General features: G+C 55.3%; 1 pseudogene; it reads left to right on the top strand.

Annotated features, from left to right (window-relative positions):
- The first annotated feature begins 1678 nt into the window (after positions 1-1678).
- LOC145713810 (BTB/POZ domain-containing protein 2 pseudogene) lies at positions 1679-2952 on the top strand (annotated as a pseudogene).
- The last annotated feature ends 17457 nt before the right edge of the window (positions 2953-20409 follow it).

Raw genomic sequence — 20409 nt, 5'->3', positions numbered from 1 at the left:
TTGTTTCTTTCCAGAGGTTCTGGAGTGAAAACGGAAGGGACCTTCGAAACCAGACCAGAGGAAATATGACTATTAATAGTAACACTTGCCATTTCTATTTTCAGTGTGCTATAGGAGCACTAATTAGTAACCCCCTTAGCCTAGCCCCAAGGGTCACTCTGGCTGCCATTCACTCACTCTGCAGGATACTGTGGCATAGGGCAGGGAATGCTGTGGCATTCGTCTGGTGGGCAGCGCTCTACCTGGCCAAGACTTCAATCCAGGCTCCTGATTCCCCATCTGTGCTTAAATTAAGGTAAGGCAATTTCCTCCACACAGGCTGGCAGCTTTCCAGAACGCACTGGGCCTGCCAGGACGAGTTCTCTAGCTGAGAAGCCACTGCTGTTCCTTCCCCCTTCCCAGAAACGGGAAATCATATAATCTATAGGATGGTTTGCAACCTGGGTTCCTAACTTTGTCTTGGACCACTGAGGGGATTGTACCACTATTGAATTCACTCCTGATTTTTGACCATCTGGATGCTTACTGCAAGAGTTAGGGAAGGCGAAGTAACGTGGAGGAAATGCGTGGGTGGAAGGTACCTTCTAAGTCAGTGAATGGTGTGATCCCAAGGCCGCCTTACGTGGAACTCACTCACACCATGAAGGGGGATCGGGCTCCCTCCAGTGCCAGGCACTGGGCTAGGGGCTGAGGGGACAATGAGGCTTGGCAGCTGCCACGGAATCTGGTGTGGACTGGTACGTCGAAGCTATGGACAGTATAGGCCTCTAGGGCCTGACGGAGGAGAGGTTCCTGAGGAGTGGCCTCTCTGCTGAGATCCAATAGACCCACAGGAGTTTATCAGGAAAGGGGGAATCCGGGCGCCTGAGGGAAATGAAGGCAACGTGTAAGCTTCTGAAGAGCGGAGGAGGAAAGCCAGGACAGTTGGATTCGGAGGAGGTAAGGGATGATAGCAGTGTTTCTTACATTATCTTTGGAGAAGGGTTAGGGATTCGCCCCGCGCCCATGTATCCCAGACCAACACTTTTGTGATAAAATGCAATAAAATGGATTAACAAATGTTAGTGCCTTCAAAATACAAACCCCACTTTTTTTTTATTACTAGATTCCACAGGCAAAAGCTCCTCTGCCGAATTGCCATAAAAGTTCACCTGAGTCTTCGTTTCCGTACTCAACCTCGTGGCTGACCAGCAACAGTTTGCACACTGGTCCCGGTCCGCAAAGCCCGCTTTTGGAGCTGCGCTGAGCCAGAGCTTTCTAGGAAGGGGGTGGGGTCGCCGGCGGCCACGGCGAGGTGTTGAGTCAAGGGCGGTGTGGGAAGTGTCCTTTGAATGTAGTAACAAATAGGTAGTTGCAAAGAGCAGTTTCGATGGAGTGGTTGAGACAGAAGCCAGACCAAGCGGGGTGAGGAGTTCACCAGCATTCCCAGCAACTAGAAAACACGCAAGGGGAAGACGAGGGACAACAGGAGGCGCCTAGGCCGGGTCCCTAGGCCGCCGCCCAGACAAGATGGGTAGCGGCCGCAGGCGGGTGACGTGTCAGCTGGGGTTCTAACCCCGGGCCTAATGCCAATGCCAATGCAGCGCCCCCCTCCCGCGCCCCCCATCCCCGGGGTTTCCCCTGCGGAGGGGGCGGGGGAGGAGCAGCCTGCCGAGGAGCCAGGTGGCGGCGCTGCTGCATGGCCTGTCTACAACTGGTAGGCCCCAGAGCCCACGACGAAGGAGTGCCTGGCCTCCCTCGTCAACAAGGAGGCGCTCTGCGCCTGTGCCGTGCACTTGCTGCCCCGCCAGGGGTGCGTGCGCACTGCTTCCGGGCACGCGGAGCGGTGCTGGCAGTGGGCAGGGCCGTCTTCCACGCTGCGTTCACGGGCATGGCCGCCGCGTGCACCGACGTGGCGCTGCGGGAGGTAGAGGCGGCGGCCTACCTGGCCCTGCTCAAGTTTCTCTCCTCCCCTGAGGTCACGACCACGCGGCACACCCGGGGCCGGCGCTCCAGGCCGACCGCCTGGAGTTCCAGAAGAGCCTCAGGGCTGCCCACACGTCCGTGCCGCTGAGGCAGGTGAGACTCTTCAGTGAACCCCAGCCGGCTGGCCGGTTTCTGGAGAACGTCGGCAAAAACACTGCCGAGGTGGCCGTGCTGGCGCTGGACACAGTAGGCATTTTGGGGGGTGCGTTTGTTCGGTGCCGTTGTCCGCTGGTCCGAGGCTGAGGGTCAGCGTCAGCAGCTGCAGGTTTCTCCCGAGAGCAAGTGCGAGGTTCTGGGTAAGGCGCTGGCCCTCGTCTGCTTCCCAGTGATGACCATGGAGGAGTTTGCTGCAGAACCTGCGCCCAGGGCATGCTCGTGGACTGCGAGGTGGTCAAGCCTCTTCCTGCACTTGGCCGTGCATCCCAAACTGCCTGTGGACTTCATGGACCAGCAGGGCGGAAAAAGTGCAGCAGCATCAACAGCTTCCCGCAGAGGGAGAGCCACTGGGGCTACAGCAGCACCAGCGGCCACATCAGGTTCTCCATCAACAAGAGCATTTTCGTGGTTGGCCTTGGGCTGTATGGCTCCATCCACCTGGACCACTGACGACTACGTGAACGTCCAGATCATCCCCACGGTCAGCGACACGGTCAGGGCCAGAACGACAGGGGCTTCAGCTGTGATGGCTCCACCAGCACCTTCTGGGTCGTGTTCCAGGAACTGGCGGAGGTGCTGCCCAGTGTCAACTACGTAGCCCGTGCCACGTCGAAGGGCCTGGACTCCCATTAGGCACCAAAGGCCTTCCCAAGGTGACCCATGAGTTCCCTACCACGGAGGGCCAAGATGTGTCTTACCTTCTGCTATGTGGCCAGGAACAACAATGGCAGGTCCACGGAGGACAGCCACATCTCCAAGGTCATCTACACCTAGGCCCCTCAGGCCCCCAGCCCGTCCGTGGAGGTTGGCCAGGACCCTGAAGTCACCTGAGACAGGTAGGCCACCCCACATTTCATGCAGAGCCCCGGTGCCCCCCTGCCATGGGGGTTGTGCACTCACTCCTTACCACATTCCTGGGCGTCAGGAGAGAGTCTTTACTCTCCATGGTGGTGAGCGTGGCTGCCTGTTCAGAGGAGCCGGGATGTGGCCGGGGGCAGGGGTGGGGGCCACGTGAGCCAATCCCTTAGGACTTGGGATGCAAGACTGGCCCGGAGCCTCCCTGAGCCGAGGGTGCACTGTCCCTGAATCTCAGGGCCACCTGACCAACTGCCTGACCATAGGCTTTGAATGAGTTTTCGTCTCGTGTTTGTTTTCGTTGAACTGCCCATGGCACGGCATCTTGGATTTCTAGTTCTCTGGTAGGAGTATGTGGGAGAGGCTTCTAGTGCATTTGGTTGGGGTCTTGTGCTCTTTTGTTCCGGTCAGTTCACTGGGGATGTTTAGGCCATCCTGAGCCTGGCCCCCAGAGCACTGGCCGGAGCCCTGGAGACTAGGAGTCTTTGGGCCTGGAGCCCCCTCAGAGTCCTGAAGGCTGGCTTCCTGCCAGGCTCAGGCCCACCCAGTGGGCCTTGTGAAGGGCCATACTTGTCTAGCCTCTCTGAATGGGCCCTTCCAGGCCCCTGCAGCTGAGTGCATGGACCTCACACCTGATCTTCCTGGGAGGGGCAATGGTGTGAGTCAGCCATGGTGGCCATGTCCCCAGCTGGCCCACCTGTACATACTGGAGCCCTGCCCCAGCTGGCCTCTGAGTGAGCACTTTGCTCAGAGGTGCTGGAGGGCGTGGCCCCTCCCCCAGCTTCCAGGTACCTCCCCACTCCCAAAGCCTGTGTGTTTCTGCCCCAATGATTCCTTCTGGAACCTACATTCTCCCCCAAGCCATGAAATAGTTTTTAAAAATAAAGAAAAGAAGTATACCTACAAACAAACAAGCAAGAAAGCAGAGGCAACCCCATGAACTGCTTAGGCTTTATATTGATAAGCATCATCCTCGTTTACACAAAACGGTTGCCAAAAAAATCTATGTTTTGACATGGAATCCAGAGACAGTAATGGGAAAAAGGGTGTGGTGTAGTAGCAAATGTATTGGTCTAAGACTCCAGAGGCCTAGAGTGTCACGTGGGACCAGGCAGTCATAACCTGTGTGATCTTGGGCATCATTCACCCCCTCTGCCCGTCAGTTTCCTTCTCTGCCAGATGAGGGGGTTGTACAAAATCTCTGTTACTTCCAACGTTTGCATTGTATGACTTCACTGTGAAGTAAATCACTGCAAATATCAATATTCCTCAAAACGGTGCGACTTTTGGTGGCGTCGCTGCATCCTGTTGATCTGGCTGGGCCCGTTCAAGAGCTCGTCTGTTGCCTGCCGCCAGGTGCCAGTGGAAACGTCTCTTGGTTACAACTGGTGAGATAAATACGTGCCCCCTCCCCCCACATTTAGGACCCAGAACGTGTGCTAAGGACCCTGCACGTTCATGGTGTTAACGTAGAACCCACTTCCTGGTCCAGCCGGAAGGGAGAGGAAAGAATGTGAAGGCGTGTTCCAGCTGGTCTGGGTTTTGTGAAAGCCCCAAGTAAAGGTGCCAGCTGGGAGAGTTGGGATGTGGAGCGCAGTTATGGCTGTGGTCTAAGCTGGGCAGGGGTCTGGGAGACTCTGCAGCAGGGTCACTTTTCCTTTTCTGCCCCAACCCCTCTGAAGCGAAAGGACCGTTGGCCGGATCATTGGTCCTCATCCTTGTTCTTTCTATAGCTGAGAACCTGCCCTGTCGTTCTGTTTATTTTTTAGTCTCTGCTATCACAGCGTCCAAATGCAGCAAATCGTGAAGTGTCGCTACAGGTCTTTCTCCCATCCGTCGTGTATTATCTTTGAACATTACTCCTGGCTTTATAGACCTTCCTGTGACTGTGTTCCGCATTGTCTTCTGGGCAGAATTAGCAGAGGCGCTGCGTGGCCACGGGCACAGAAGCACAGGCGCGCGCACGCTATTCGGTCGGAGCAGAGGGAGGCGGTTCGGTGGGCTCAGTTAAACACCGAATCGCCACGCGCTCCCCGTAGAGTGGCTCCCTGCTGATGGGCAGCGTTGAAAGCAGGGGCTGCTTTTCACGGGTCCCCTCGTAGCTTCACGTCGTTCCCTGCCCATTAAGTAAAACTGGGACAAGCCATTTGGGTGGTTGCGGCCACATCTGGCTGGAGTGCCCAGCTGTTGCTCTTTCCTCTCCTCGGTGTTCAGTCCCCGTGATGTGGACTCATTACAGCTGTGATCGTTGCTGATGACATTAATGCACTGTGCCGCTTCTCCGTCGCACGTGCCATCTGCTCCCATCAGCCCTGTGGGGTAAGTGGTAGGTAATTGTTTCCCATCGGTAGTCCATTTTCTCAGATAAAGGATGCGAGCTTCAAAAATAAACATCCACTCTGAGTCATGGTGCCGAGGCCAGCATGGATCTGGGGGCAGCCATCCCATCTACGTTGAGTAGTGGGTGAGCCCGCTTTTCCGGTAATTCAAGTCAAAGGGCAATTTGATTCATTAACAGTGGCTCTCGGAGAGGAGGAGGTTCAGGGAGAGTGTAGAGGCAAAAAAAAAAAAAATCCCCGAGAGTTCTTCTAAACCAGCTGGGTCAGAGCAGAGAGAAGGGGAGGGATGGCACGAGAAATTGGTGATTCATCAGCTAAGGCTCGATAGTGGATGGGAATGAAAGGTAAGAGCCCGAGTAATTTCAGCGCGGGCTTTGGCTCCACGGTCTCAGCTCTCGGCTTCGGCTTCCCCATGGAGGACCACGGGTTCCAGACCAGAGTCGGGAACGCAGAGCGCCAGGAGCGCCAGGCAGGGCTCAGAAGGTGGGCAGGCAGAGAGGGCAGGACGGGGCGATGCCATAGAGGAATCGACAGGCCAGCTCATGGAAATTATGATGGGAGCGAACGTGACTTAGCTGCGGCCTCCCGGACTCCCAAGACGGCTGGTCGGGCTTGCATTTTTTTTTCCCCTCCCTTAAGGAAATTGCATCCTGCAGTTCACTTTTAACCTGCTAAGAACTGCCACCCAGCATCCTCGAGGTGACTTGTGCCTCCCCTCGGACCTCATCCCTACCTATGTCAGCTATGTATTCAGCAAATATTTGTCGAGCTCCCCCAGGATGCTGGACACCGTTCTGACGGGGGGCGTTGCTCCTGGCCTCCAGAGCTGGGCAGGCGCGGATTTGCCATTTGCTGCTTTCATCCTGTGCAAACCTGCAACCCCTCCAAACTCGGGTTTGCACACCTCTGCAAGAGGGCAGTCGTGCCGTTTTCCTGTGATTGTCATGACAGGCAAAGGAGAGGGTGTGTGGCTCAGGCCAGAAGCAGCACAGGCCTTCGGTAGACGAGGGGGCTGGAATGATGACCCTCCCTCTTTTGACACACACCGGTCCGTCCCGTCACACACGTCCCCTCATCTGTGAGGTCCTCTCGTGCCTGCTCCACCAGCCTGCCTGTTGCCCACGTCTGCTGGCTCAGGCACCGATTTCATAGCTCCTGTGCCCAGCTGCCAGTCCCCACTTTCTTTCGGGACGGCCTCATTCCTGGGTGGACGGGGTGGGGGCAGGGCTCTCCTCCCAGCGCCCCTGGGGCAGCTGAGCGGGTGGAGGGGACGCACTTCTGGCTCCTTCCTGCCAGCCCAGCGCTCCTAAGCGAGGGGAAGGAGATTCCTTTACACCAGGCTTGCTCCAGTCGCTGCCAGTCCCGCTAATTGATTCATGTTATTTTATTTTCTGTACTGGTGGTTAGGGCCTCCAGCAATTTTATGCAAATTTATGAACCTTATGCAAATGAGGGCATCCCTAGACTAATTGCACACAAAATGCGAGCTTTGTGGGTACCTCCCCCATTCAAGTGTGCCCTGACTCCTTCTCATCCCTTAAATTACTCCCAAACTCCCCTATGCCCACAAGCCCCCAAGATCAGCAGCCTCCCCCTCTGCCAGCCTCCCCACCTGCAGGCTTCTCAGTGGCCATTTTGGAATGTTTGAGGGACAACATCAGCTCTGCTTGCGAGGGCAGGAGGCTGCCAGCGTCCCAGCAAACCCTAGCTTTGGGGGACACTCCTCTCCGCTTGTTTTCATTTTATGTCATTTTGATCTCATCCAGCTTCCTCTTCCAGTCCTCCCGGGACAGGTAAGACCGGCCTACTGCAGCCTGGAACCTGCCAGAGGCTCATAGAACTGGCTTGATGTGGCCCCTTTGGGTAAAGGCAGGGTTGTATGCGACCCTCGCGTTTCCAGGGGACCCTGTCCCCAACCTTGGGCTCATTCTTGGTGCAAGAACGCTGACCACTAATCCCCAGGAAGGTGCTATCTTAGGTGGGGTTCCCTAGAAGCAGGGCCTGAGACAGGAATTTAGGCGCAAGTGACTTGTTGTGGGAGGGCTCTGGGGAGAAGCCCACGAGGGAAGCAGGGTAGGATAGGGGAAAAGCTGAGCGGGTGTGGGTTCAGCTAAGGTCTTCAGCAGGGAGCTCTGGCACCTTGAGGCAAGGGAGTGGCTTTCTGTATCACACGCCACACCCCCTTAGACGGGCGTTGGTTGGCAGTCACCACAGGGGACAAGGGTGGTAATCTGCCAGGCATTTGGGGGCAAGGAGGCTCCCATCTGAGCCCCCAGCGGCTGTGGGATGGGTGACCGGCCCAAGTCGGGGACCAGCAGCGTTTCCTACTGGTACTGAATAAAATGCCGGGACACAACCACCGACACCAAGGCCTTTACATTTCCTTTGTTTGTTTAACCTAATTTAATGTTAACATCCCTGTAAAGCAAGCATTTAAATCATACCGATTTTATAAATCTGCTAGTGCTCAGGGCAGTGTGCCACCTGCTTCCAACATCATATGACCAGTAAACCTCCTAGACGGAGGAGGGATTTGAACTTGGACTGACTTCCCTGGGAGCCTGTCCCGCCTGGCAGTGGGCCAGGACTTTTGTCTCCAGCCACTTACATGTCCAAGGTCAGGCTGTGCCACTTCCGGATTCTGATTCACCTACCTGTCCTCAAGAGCCCACTTTCCCTTATTCTCCCTTTTGTATGGCTTCTTACAAACTCCCTCAGAGAATGTGTGTTGGGGGGGGGGGGGTGTTGCAGAGAGGTGGGCACCAGCGTCTTAGGGGACAGGAAGCAGAGCCAAAGCTTCTTAACCCTTCCTTCCTGCTCCTTCCTCTCCCCTTCTGTCCCATCTCCCCAACTTCAGTCCCTTTTTGGCCTCCTCCCCCCCACCTTCCCCTCCTCCTCCTCTCTCCCCTTTCTCTCCCTCCTCTCCCTTTCACAGCTCCCCTTCCTGGCCCATCCCCCTTTCCTTCTTCCCCTTCTGACACCTTTCCCTCCCCTCTGCTATCTTCCCCTCCCTCCATTTCTGCCCTTGGCACCTGCCTTCCCCCTTATCTCCTCGCCCTCCACCTGAGCCCCCAGAGAAGCCGAGGTCTGTACCTCTTGGCTCCAGCCCGATTAGATTAGCGGGCTCCGGGCTGTTGCAGAGCAGACAGCCCCTCCTCCCTGGCCCGCTGGGGTGGGGGCAGCAGGAAGGGAGGCCGGAAGGACTCAGGCTGCAGAGGCCCCTCAGACCTGCAGGTGGTACCTGGATCCTTCCCCGCGTCTCAGCGTGGCAGTCGCACTAGAGGAAGGTGCAGAGGGGGAGCTGGGGGGAAGAGGAGGCTGGCCAGAGGGGCCCGATTTATCTTGACTCAGGGAACAGCCCACCCCCCGCCCCCCCCCCCCCGACAGCCCTGGCCAGAGATGGCTAAGCAAGGAATGCGCTACAGATCCAAGGATCTGTGTGGCTTCCAGAAGGTAAAATTAGACTGTGATGCCAGGTGCCTGCGCATCGGTGCCATACCGGCTGCCGTTTGGCCCTTTGTACAGATTGCAAGGCCATAGTTGACCTGCCTTCCTCCTGAGAGGTGTTCTCCATGCAGACCAACTGGCCAAGGAGTGTAACCGTCATTAGAGCCAGCATCACAGTAGCTGTTACCACATGTCTGGTGTTGTGCGAAATCTCCCCCTTTTACACATAAGGAAACAGAGGCACGTTGAAGTTAAGTTACACGGCTGGCAAATTGTGGAGCCAGGATTCAAACTCAGGGAAGTCTGGCTCCAGTGTGGGCCGTTAACCACCATACTGACAACCTGTCCTTGCTAAGTGTTTTGCTGCTCAGGATGTCCCCGTAGGCTCAGAGAATGGGAGAGAGACCGATCTGGGACCATTTTCTTGAGACGGCAGCCGGGGAGGGGGTACCATTTCCCTGGGGCAGGTGGCCACAAAGCTGGGAGTTTCTCTTTACCCTCTCCCTGCATCTGTGAGCTGTGTGTCTGTGCATTCCTGTGTCTCTGGTCTCGCCTGGTGGTTCTGGCCAAAACTCAAACCATGGGAACCCTGTTTCCCCAGGAGTGGGAAAAAAAATCTGTGCTTCTTCTCTCCTGGGGGTCGGCCCGGGAGCTGCCCCGTGCCGCTGCATGGACCTTACACACTGCCCTCCCCAGCTCTTCCATTCCTGTGGGGGACACTTGCCAGTCTCTGCACTAGTGCCCGGGGTGGGGGGCTGGACATCTGGAATGAGCCACGAGGGGTGCAGCTTTGCTGTAAAAGGAAGGAAGCCCATCACCACGTGTCCTAAGTAGTCCCCTACGAATGGGGCCAAGAACTGACACCTTCCCAAATCCCTTAGAATTTGGCATCTGTTCCAATGGCAGCCATTTGTTGAGGCCTTCTGCGGTTCCAGGCCTCTTTACAAATGTTATTGCACCTCTACACACCAAGTACCTTACCCCCACTTTAGAGGTGGGAAAACTGAGATGTGGAGAGGGTAAGTGACCTCCTGGCCCAAAGTCCTGCAGCAGGTTGCCCGATCCCCACACCCGTGCTTTCCCCACACGGCTTCCTCCTGCTGGGGTCGGAGGGGAGCTGTGCGGTCTGCCTGCCAATGCCTCCCGCTCTGCTTTGCCCATGGCCCTACCGCCCCCACCCCTGCTGTTCTCGCTCCTTCCTTTCTTCTTCCCATTTCCCGCTTGTGCTTCCACCTGCCGCCTGCCCCCCCGCCAGCTCAAGCCCGAAGGGGGAGCACTTGGGGTGTCGGAGGGAACGGCCCCCTTCCTTTCCCTGCACTGTTACTCCTTGTCCTGACTCCTGACTCAGTTAAAATAGAAAGCTAGAGGTGTCCCAGGGCCGAGGACACAACAGACCACGGGTGTGAGTGGGTGTGCGTTGGTGTGTGCATGTGAGAGAGTGTGCCCGTGCCGGGGAGGTACCTGTGGGAGCGTGAGGGGGAGCGTGTCTGGGTGTGGGTGTGTGCCCGCACACCCGGCAGTGGTCTGCAACAGGGAGCAGAGCCGCCTTCAGCAGATCGGGAAAGGAGTTGGCCTGCGGGCTCCGTTGGCACTCGGCTCTCACGGGGATGCAGGGGGGAGCTGGCAGCTGGAGCCAGACGGCCGGGCACCCGAGGGCTGTGCGTACCCCCGCTTCTCGGGGCCCCTCCCGCAGCTGCCCGCAGACCTGAGAAGCAAGGCTCTGGGTGGTCTTCCCGGTGGAGCTGTACTGCGTTGGCTTGGAGTGTCAGAAGGGGCCCGGCCGAAAAAGAAGGCTGGCGCTGGGAATGTCGTGGCAGTTCTGGGTAGCGGGAGGGAGAGGGAAGCCGTTTTGAGCAGGGCACGGTGGGGAAGGGCCGGCTTCCCCACCCCTCTCCAGGGCAGCCGCCTCTGCCTCTGGGACCTCAGAAAAGAAGGAGGGGAGGGCCGCGGGGGGTGCTGGGAGGACACGAAGGGGCAATCTGAGTTTGCAGTGAAGGCTTTGCCTAGGACCTCCCAGCCACTTGCTTCAGCACGAAATTAAGGGAGGAAGGCAGGCTGGCTGTCATGTCCTGGGATGACCCAGATTGCGTAAGCGCTCGTTCCCAAAGGCCCTGGGAACCCACTCTGTGTGGTCCAACGCCCCACCCCCACAGCCCAGTCCCTGCCAGACAGCCTGGACCTCACCACGTGCTCATCGTAAGGGCTGCCGTGGAACGTGCAGACAAGGGTGAGGTTCTCTGTCAGGCCGGAGTGCTGGCAGACCAGGGCCAGGGGCACACCAGGCTCTTTGACAGCACAGGTCCGTGCTGAGAACAAACAGCTTCTCACGGGCAAGTAGCAGAACGAGTGTCTCAGATGCGAAGTCCTGGGTATTGCGGGCACGTGCTTGCAGAAAGGCACGGACCGAGGCTAATTCCAGCATCGGCACCTCTCCATCCTTGCTCTACTCTGGCACAAGCCCTGGAGTTTTTAGGGGAAGTATAATGATAAGGCGACCGAGCAGCCTCTGCGTGTCCTGTCGCCAGGAAGACCAAAGTCAGGGCCGCCAAAAGTCTGATCATTCCCTGGGAGTTGTTGGAGCCTTTCTGGAGCTCCCCACGTCTGGGGCCTGGCAGAACTTCTGTAAGGCAGGAGTCCTTGATGAGCCTTTGCCCCACCCCCTTCTGACCTGTATAGGCATGCTTTGCTAGAAGGAGAACTTTTGCTGCCCTGTTCAGTTTTCTTTTGGGTAGAGCCTCCCCAGTCCCCACGTACAGGAATGATGAGGGATGGGATCTTAAGGGGAAGTGCTCCCCACATCCTCCGCTCTCATCTAGCACAGTTGTCCCTCCAGGAAGGCCCGAGTCGGCCTGGCCGGGGCCCATCTCCAGCTTCTGAGCAGATTTATAATGAAATTCAAACGAGATTGAGGTTATCCAGGGTGAACGAGGCTGCTTCTTGTCCCTCCTTTCTCTGTAGAGGGCTGCAGACTGTCGATCTTAACCTTCAAGAATTGTCTTTGAGAGTGGAGTTAGGTAGGAGGGAGTGGATAAAGGCCAGGGTGGGAGTCAGACTCACCCTTGATGTCCATTTAAGCCCTAGGGGTGGGTGCCATTCCTTAGCTAGGAGAGAATAGGGACAAGGGGCTTCAGAACCTGAACACCTGTGTGCCCTTGAGATCCTCGGGAGGCTTCTAGAGCAGGATGGCCATTGCTGCGCATAAGAGCATACCCCGGTGTGAACCCCAGGCCCGTTCCAGCCGTTGTTTGGGGGAACTGAACTCAGCACAGTGGGAACGATATGCTTCATTTCGTCTTCTGGCTGAGAATCCGTGTTCGTTTTCGGCTACCTCCTTTCTTCTGCCTCTCGAAGCATTAGCCCATCTCTGGGCTCTCCTAAGCAACAGAACACATTCCAGCAAGCAGGGGGTGGCCACTAGGAGTTGCACTGGCCAGGACTAAAAGCCTCGTGCCTTCTGCCCTGTGGCCAGCCATACTTCCTGCACACCGGGGCAGGCCAGGCCAGGCAGCCAGACTCGGGCTGACCCGCTCGCAGCACTGCGGAACTCTGGCCCCCAGTCTGCGGGATTCCAGCAAAGGTGCCATTTCCATATTCTCTGGCAATAACTAATTAGCGATTATAAAGCTCTTTGAAATATGAAGTGCTGCATGATAATATCTGTAATGAGCCTGATTCTTTCCCTCTTGCATGGGGTGGTGGGGGGAGTAGGTTTTACACCCATTATGGGGAGTTGGGCTGCACGCAGCCTTCCTTCCCTGAGGGGCATCAGAGTCTGGGTCTGATCAAGCGGTCCTGGGGAGGGGGCATCAGAAAGCGGCCCACCGGCAAGGCATCGCTTTGACGCCCGCCCTTTTCCAGTATTCTACCCCCTCCCCATCAGCCGCTTACCAGCTTCTGACTTACCCTCCCCTGGGCAGAGGAGGGGGCGCTGAGGATGATGGATGGAAAGGGGAGAAGAGAAAGGTGGAGTTAGGGTGAGGAGAACGAGCTGGGCTCGTGGTCTCCTTAATGTGATTTAGAATTTCATATTAATATATCACCTCAGAAAAAAATTAATGAGAAACGTGAAGAAAATAGGATAATGAATATGATAATATATGGGGAGTGCTTTGGGCTTCTTGGAACAAAGGTGCAAGGAATTATTGCTGTGATTTTCTCACGGTGCATATATATTTTTATTAAACTCTAAAAAAAATGCCAGTAGATTCACTTCTTTGCAAGGTATTAACGCCCCGCAGAGGAGTCATTCTTCAATTAGTTTCCTGAGCCTCGGCCCACCTCTTGGCTGTTTTCTCGTCACTCTTCTGGAGACTTCCAGCTTAAGGGACAGGGGAAGTAGATCAGAACGCTCAGTGGCTTTGCCCAGAGTGTCTAGTGCACACACGTGCCTGGGGAGAGGGCTTCCTGACCAGCGGGCGCTCAGGAGGGCTGGGTGGTGGGGGCGGGGGGAGTTGAACGCAAAGGGGAACTAGGAGTCCGGGTCCTGGCCGGATGACCACTTGGGGTAGCCCGGAGGGAAAGGACAGCGTCCTTGTGTTCACTTTCCTGGCCTGTCTCCCCCGCCAAGGGTCTACTTGGGCCAGACTTGTTTTCGATGATTTACATGTAATTAAACAGAAGTTGCCAGTTGGAAGGGAGCTTTGTGGGGCTACCTTGCCAGGGGACTGCAGAAGCTAGAACTAAGCAGAGTGTCACATGTCTTACTGTTTCTCACTTCCGTGTACCAGTGGTCCTCACGGCATTGTCCCTGGACAGCAGCACAGTGTCACTGGGGTCGGGTGAGACACACACATCCCCAGGCCCCATCTCAGACCCACTGAATCAGGAAGTGTGGGTGTGGGGCCAAGCAATGTGCTTTGACAAGCCCTCTAACACCCTCACGTTGGAGAGCGCTTATGCCGGAATGAGTATTCCACAGGAAGCTACAGATTGTCCTTTTCCAGGAGAAAAAGGGGGTGGCCGGTGGCGGTGGTGGCGGCCCTTGGCAAAAGCGCACGAACTAAGGTACAAAAGCTAAATAGGTGATGGGGAGGTCTGAGACACCGGGTGCCACACAGGCTGGATGTCCCAGAAAGCAGACTCTGGGATGGAGTTTAGCATGTGGGAATGGCCTTGGGACCAGTGCCTGTGGGAGGGAGGGGAGGAAGCAGGACTGGGCAGAAGTGGAGCTGTCATGAAAGCACAGGGACAGCCTCGGATGGCCCATCAGTGGCGGCCGAGTGGAGGCGCGATGACCAGACCTATACCCCACCTGCTAGGAGGGGCGTGGTCTTGGCCTCGGCCGCCCTTAGCTGCCGAGGCTGTCTTGAAGGGGCCCGAGAGCTGAGAGCATCAGGGATAGGGATAGTCTAGGGATAGCGCTGTCCGTAGCCAGGCGTGAGTCCCTGCCTGCAAAGGGATCTGTAGGCGCCATCACCCTGGACGATATCATTTGAGCTGCCATGGGTGAACAGGAAGCCAGAGCGAATCCTCACGGTCTCTGCCACCCCGTGCCAGGGCACAGACCCCTCACTGCTGCCTGCACACTTCAGGTACTTTGTACCCAGCCAGTATCCAACAGAGAAGCTGCTGAAGGAACGGGAGGGCTTGGGTCTCCGAGGGCCGTGGGCCTCACTCCTACCTCTGCCACTCACCAGCTGGGTGACCCCGGTCACATTTCTCTCTGCCCCTCTAAGCCCGTTTTCTCAGTAGGAATTGCTATTCATATTAGATGTGCTCGTTCATAAAGGACCTAGGAAATTGTAAAAGCTTCCATTCATTCAATAAATATTTATTGAGAGCCAACAATACGTTAGGCTAGGAATGCCCTCCCTGCCCTGATGGCCTTGAGAGTCTAGTGGAGAGAGGTCAGAAGTCCAATAAACACACAGACATTTAACTACAAATTATGGTGTTATAAAGGGACAGAACAGGATGTCAAAGAAGATACAAAGGGCCATAAGTTAGATGGGAATGTTCTCTTTCCAGATGAGGAGTGAAGGATATGGAATCTTCTGGGGTGGTGGGGGATGGGGGTGGCGTTTGGAGCAAAAGGCCTGAGGCAGGAAAGGGCTTGGCTCCTTAAGGATCCAGGGCAAGGATGCTGGTGAGGAATGATGGTGGCTGGGATGCCTCATGACAGTGAGGACAGGGTTCAGATAGGCCCTGCAGCAGAGCCGGTAGGACTTGGTGGTCGGGTGGAAGTGAGGGGTGAGGGAGAGGAAGGTGGCAGCTTTGGCTCCTCAGTTTCCGACTTGAACACCTGGGAGGGAGGTGCAGTTCTGGAAAGCGGCTGTGGGATGCTGGAGGAGGAACAGAGACGAGCAATGCTCAGGAAAGCTTAATTCTTCCACCTGCTGGCTAAATGTCCGTGGCACTGAATCAGGGAGGTCCTGATGCATGTTGGGGGCCATAGCAAAGAATATCAGCGGCAAAGAATTGGAACTGGAGGGACCTGACTAATGCACAGTGAGAAGACAAAGGACGAGGAGAAGGAGGAAGAGAAGAAGGAAGGAAGGCAGACGGTGAAGCAAATCGACAATAGCTAATATTCATTGAGTACTTGGCATGGGTCGTGTGCTATTCGAAGCATCCGACATGTATTATTTATGCCTGACAGCCAATTCTGTGAGGCACATAAAATTGTTATCCTTGTTTTACGTACAAGCAAAAGGAGGACCAGAGAGGTTATGTAACCTGTGTGAGGTCACACAGCCAGGAGGTGGTGCAGCCAGGCTTTGGGACCAGGCAGTGCCGTTCTGGAGCCCGAGCTCCAACACACTATGCCTTGATGGCAGTTGATGCGAAACAGGCATCTTCCAGGAGCGCAGTTTCACATACCCCTCCCCGAAGCCCCGTTTCGCTAGCGGAGCACCTGAAAGCTCGGAAGTTCAACAACTTGCCCAAGGTCACACAACTGGGAAACGGCCGAACCAGAGTTCAAACACGAGTCTGTCTGACTTCAAAGGCCCTGCTGTAACCACCACACTGTACCTTTCCCCAGAGGCATTCAGACTGTCTTCAAGATTAAGGAGGTAAAGTAAGTTTGCTGTGTTTCATCCCAACGGCCGGATCTTATGCCTGTGATAGTAAGAGAGACATGCCAGATATCTCCCCCCTCGTATTCCTTGACACGCTCTCAGATTCTCCTTGGAACTCAAGTGTTCGTTCCTTGTCCATCTCTCCATTCCTCGGTGCATCCAGCCAGCCAGCATTTCTTGAGACTCAGCCCTGTGCACGGTTCTGTTCTAGCTCCTGTGGTTCAGCGTGAATTTAACACCATGTCCGTGACCTTGGCAGTTTTGCAATCTGGTGGGAGAATATTAAGGGCCATTTGTATAGCTCTTTTTGGTAGCCCGAGCCCCTTCACGTGTTTTTGCCATTGACCCTTCCCATGCTTAGCATGGTCCTTTCATAGATGAAGACAATTCTGCCAACAACCACATGAGCTTGGAAGAGGATCCCGAGCCCCAGAAAGGAGCAGGGTCTGGCTGACACGTTAATTGTGGCATGGCAGAATTCAGCAGAGGGCCCAGTTAAGCTGTGCTCCAACTTCTGACCCACAGAAAGGGTGGGTACGTACAGAGTGGCAAGCCACGAAGTTTGCCGTCGTTTGTTATGACACGGGAAACTCGTTCCGATGGCCGCAGCACGTCCCGTGTCCCACGCTCCCCCACAGCGTGAGCTTGATATTCCCCCCATCAAGAGATGGAGTCTGATTCTCCCGACCTCGAGTCCAGTTGGGCTTGTGACGCCTTTGACCATAGAGGACAGCGGAAGTGACACAGATTTTCAAGGCTGGGTCACGAAAGGCCACACAGCTTCCACCTCGTCCCTAGATCACTTGCGCTTGGAGCCCTGAGCTGCCACGGCGGGAGGCTCTGTGCAGGCTCTCTCGCTCGCTGTCCAAATCTTTAGGCTAGCCCAGCCCTGACTCTACACGTGCGACAGAATAAACCTTCAGATGATCCCAGCCTCCCACCATTGAGTCGCCCTCCCGCCGCCCCAGACTTCTGTTTCTTTCCAGTCGAGTTTCTAGACATCGTGGACAAGAGACAAGCCATCCCCACCGCGCTCCAAGCAAATTCCTGGCACGCGGAACCCATGAACGTAATAAAGCGGTTTCTGTTTTACATTACTAAATTTGGGGGAGTCTGTTACATAACAACAGTAATCGGAAAACATGGCCAGTCTCCAAACCCGTGGGATGAGGAAGTGAACTCTGCTTACTCCAACGAGAAATATTGCAAATTCACACAGCAAAGGGCACGAATGTATAATTTTAATCCAGCAAGGGCCAGAAGGATTGGGAGAAGTACCGCGATCTACCATAAAGCTTTATATCCAGTTATGTTAAGGATTCAGCTGACGCCCAGAGAAGGCCCTTGCTTTACCCATAATCACACAGGCTTCAGGACTAGCCCTGGCAGGCACCCTGGATTGTTCCTGTCTGTGTATTTGCTGCACCCCGGGCTGGAACTGGTTGAACAAACTTGACCTGCGAATGACCTTCCCAGTGAAAGAGGAACCCAGCGAATGTAGACCCTGAACGATTTCCTCAGCTTTTAAAAGCCCCGGGCTGGTACCTGTTGTAAACGGTCGCAATGGTATCGATATTTATTGGACTTTGCATCCTATGAGTCTGTTTTGTGGCCGCACACCCGTGATGGGTCACCACTTTTTTTTAAAGATTATAAATGTAACATGCAAAAATCATATTTGTTACATTTATACATATTTATATCATGCATTTGCAGTATATAGAGGCACTCAGAGTATATATTATTTATAAGCATCGCCGCGCGGTTCAGGTTTGTTAGAAAGGCTCAGAGTGAGAGTGTGTTTGTAAAGTGCTCCAGGGTCCTCTGGGATGAGGGCAGCTATGTAAGTGTGAGTCATTATCATTAAACTAAACTGCCTTCCTCCGATTACTGACAGCAGCGAAGAGGTTCTCCCGCCTGCCCTGCCCCTGCGCGCGGCCTGGAAATGCTGGGATAATATAAAGATAATATTACCGTAATAAGTGCTTTGCAGCATTTACGCCTTTATTAGCAGCAGCCATATTGTAAGGAAGGGAGAGGCCCGCAGAAGTGCCAAGGGGTTGGTTCCCAGGGTGGAACACTCAGAGAGGCCAGCAGAATTCTGGGTCCAAGCTAAGTGTGGGGGCAATGCAGCATGGGGTAAAATTCGCCCTCCCCATCCCCTCCTGCAGGGCCTATTTCCAATTTCAGTTGGTTTCCGAAAACATGATCGAGTCCAGCTGGGTCTGGAGTGGGGAGAAGTGTCAGTGTCATCGATACGGGGGGACGGGTGGGGGGCTGGCGCAGCTTCTGGAGCCCTAGCCCCAGGGAAACCCCACCGCATTTTAAGTGGCCTCCAAACCCACGGGAGGCCCCAAATTGCCTGCGGAGGTCTTTGCTTTCATTGGGGTGTCACAGAGATGGCCTCAAAGCCGTGAGCTTCCCAGAATGAAATTAATCACCCTGGGTGAACGTCTTCATTGGTTGCCCCAATGAAGCTACAAGAGAACATAAAAATAAGGGGCAGGGTTCCTGGGGTGAGCTTCTGACGCGCGATTTTGGCTCAGGTCACGATCTCATGATTCATGAGGTCGTGCCCTGCATCGGGCTCTGGGCTCAGAGTGCAGAGCCTGCTTGGGATTCTCTCTCTCTCTTTCTCTCTCAGTAGACAAATAAACATTTTTAAAAAAACTCTGTAAAAATAGGAAGGAGCTTCTGAATAGTTCTTATATTTTACAAAGAGTTCCCCTTCCTCCTAGTGTGGTATGTCTGTTACACTTCTTTCAGGTTCCACGTATCTTTCTGCCTTAATGTGTCATTTGTAGAACTTGTATCTCAAGGCACTGAGAAATCTACTTGTTACGTCCACACTCTCACTTGACCATTCTCTGACATCTCTGTGAAGCGTGTCTTATCTATCATCCCCATTTTATGGAAATGGAAACCGAGGTCCAAAAGAACAGAGAGAGAACAAAGGTGGTACGTCAGGAAGAATCGGGACTGAAAGAATTCAGGCCTTTGGACCCAAGGCCAGTGGCCTGTTCCTGCAGCCTCTCCCGCTGAGGAAGGATTTGTCCAACAGAAAGGGCCCCACCCTCCAGCCTTGCTTTGGAGGAGACAAAATCAGAAGGGAGACGGCCTTGGACATCTACTCCTGCGTAACAAACCACCCCGAACCTAATGGCTGGTGCAACCGAGCCGCAGTGGTGGGGTGACGGGGCTCAGCGAGGCAGCTGTTACTTGGGACCTCCCATGTTGTTGCGGTCAGCTGGGTGGAGGCGGGGACATCTCAAAGCCTCCTTCGCCCTGGTGCTTAGGCTAGGAAGACGCCAACCGCTGGGCTCCCGGCCTCTCGGTGTGGGCTGTCCACGTAGTCTGTCCAGCACGGCCGCCCCAGGACGGTAGCCTCCGCACAGCTGGGTTTCCTACGTGGCAGCTCAGGGCTCCCAAGGTGGCCGTCCTGGGAGTGAGAGCCAGATGGGAGGTGGATCCGCTTTTATCATCTGGCCTTGGAGATCACTCGGCATCACTTCCTGTTACTCTCGTGATTGGGTGTTTGGAGTGAGTCACGAAAGCCCGTCCACGTTCGAGGGGAGGGGGAACTGGGCTCACCTTTTCCATGGGGGGCTGGGGGGACTGTCACAGAATTTGGTGACATGTCTTAAAGGCACCGGAGCCCTGTTCACACCACTCGTCCTTGAGAGGCAAGCAGGAGCCAAGCAGGACTCAGGCTGGGCCAACCGCCTCTCCCAAACTTTCCTCCCACCTGCCTCGTTTAATTGGCCACACTGCCCTCAGCTCCAGCGGGGTCTGGTGAGGTGACTCGGGCACTTGCTGACAGTGCTGTGCTCCCGTGCTAATGGCGCCAGAAGGCCACGGGCAGGCCAGGCTCCCGGGGGTGACCCATGGCCTGGGTGGGGAGCCACAGCGCCCTTCCCCATCAAAAGCCCCAGTAATAGGGCCTCAGCGGGACCTGCCGGCAAGGGTGTCAGCCCGAGTCACAGCCCCCGGGCCAAAGCTGCTGAGAAGGTGTGTTTGCCTTTTGGCTGAGACGTTTTAAAACCCCAGCGACTTGGTTTCATTTTGAACCTGACAGATAAAAGACCGACTTTGACTGAGAATATTAACTTTCTGGCTCCCGCCCAAGAAAGCTGAACAGATGAGGAAATAATATAAAATAAAAGGCGTCTGCAAACACTGATTGTCGGCTGCTTTCCATAAAATACGCCCACTGTTATGTGTAACACTCTCCGAGTCTTTCATTTCTCGGCTCCCTCCCTCTTTTTCGCTCCTGGTGATGAAGGAGCTGCCTTCTCTTATTTAGAAAAAAAAGACAGACAGGAAGAGAGGAAAGGGTGCATGTGCTAAAAACCGCCCCCAGCTCCCCTCCAGGAGGGCCAAGCAGGTGCACCCACAGGCTGGAGCGTCTTGTAGCTCCTCACGGAGGATGCTGGGGGAGGCTTCCAGTCCAACCCCGGGAGAACCTGGCTTTGGGGTCCCCAGGGAGAAGGATGGCCCTCTGGGCAGCCCCTCCCCTGGCCCCTGCTTGCAGCTCCTTTCAGGCACCAGGGGAGCGACTTCTCGCTGTGACGCCTCCTCCAGGCAGTGCAGAAGGGCTTTGGAGAGGTCTCCTGCAGCCACTCATAACT

Source organism: Panthera onca, chromosome X (genome assembly GCF_046562875.1).
Source record: "Panthera onca isolate mPanOnc1 chromosome X, mPanOnc1 haplotype 2, whole genome shotgun sequence".
In the NCBI taxonomy this organism is placed as follows: Eukaryota; Metazoa; Chordata; class Mammalia; order Carnivora; family Felidae; genus Panthera; species Panthera onca.
This window is presented reverse-complemented; position numbering and strand designations above follow the sequence as displayed.